The sequence below is a fragment of the Eurypyga helias genome, unplaced genomic scaffold (assembly GCF_000690775.1).
Source record: "Eurypyga helias isolate BGI_N326 unplaced genomic scaffold, ASM69077v1 scaffold19475, whole genome shotgun sequence".
NCBI lineage: Eukaryota > Metazoa > Chordata > Aves > Eurypygiformes > Eurypygidae > Eurypyga > Eurypyga helias.
In genome coordinates this window covers 13,895-15,091 of record NW_010252264.1, presented here as the reverse complement: position 1 = coordinate 15,091, position 1,197 = coordinate 13,895, and positions in this window count along the sequence as shown.

The following is a 1,197-nucleotide window of genomic DNA, read 5'->3' as shown; positions in this document are numbered from 1 at the left end:
GGCTGCCCCTCGCCGTGCCCGCGCCGGGGCTTCAAAACCAAACCTCGTGACGGGGATGAATGCTGGGACGGCAATTAGGGAAGAACCTGGCAAACCCCCTTCTGAAGCATCTTGGTGGGGTTTTTCGTGTTTGTACGGAACGAATCTCCTGGGATGTTTTATAGAGAAGGTCAAACGGCTCCCGGTAACGTCCTCTCCGCGGGAAGAGCAGGTAGGTGAGTGCGTCTGGTTTGCGCTCCGGCTGTAACTAAGACCAAAAGCCTCCTGCAGCGTTACAGTAGAAAAAGGCCTGAGTTTATTTTTCACTTAAAAGAATAATGATCATACTGAAATTTTTAATGTTAAGACCGTGGTTAACCAACGGTGGTTACCTCAGCCGGATCGCTTTTGTGCGGAAAATGAACAGAAACAATGTCAACGACTTTTTCCCATGTGAAAGTTACAGGTGAGCGAGGGGGCTACAGCTGAGGGTGCAGCTAAACGTACCCGTGCCACTGGGGCTTGCCGAAGGGCGACTGCGCTGAGGACGGGTGACGGTGGACGAACGCGGACCTTCTCCACCTGGAAACTCGCTGGTGGCTGGTACGCAGCCACCCCACGCGTCTTTCCTGCGAGGCAGAGCGGGAGTGGTTGCTGGTGAGCTCCCCACAGCAGTTACTGAAACAGCAGACGGGGCAGCAGTTGCTGTGCTCACAGAGTCATCCAGGGGAAAAAAAGCCGCTCTGAAAGGGCCGTGGCCGATGTTCCTTTCCTGCGGTGACTTCACGCCAAGAGGCAGCCTACACGGGCAGAGCCGTCATCGCTGCTGGCTGAGGCTGCAGGCGGGCTGTGGCTGCGGACACCACCAGGCTAAAATCGGCTGCTTGGGCCAGAGGAACACCCTGATGCAACACGCCGCGTGCCCCACACCATCGGCGGGCAGGCACGAGCTGAGGGAAGGGACGACACCGGCTGCTCGAAGAAAACCAAATGCTGAAGGTTTCCAGGCCTCCCACCAGCAGCGGATGGCGAGCGGTAGCTCCGCAGCAGCTCTTGCTCCCCAGCATCTTCTCTTTTTTGCAGTTCAGGCCGAGGCAGCAGATGATCAGGCCCCTCGGGGTGCTTGTGTGCTGTTTGGTCTTGCCACAGGTCTCCGTGCTGCTCACCGCGGCATTGGCAGGAACTGAGCCCTGGGAGGAGGGCAGGGCCTTGGCTGCC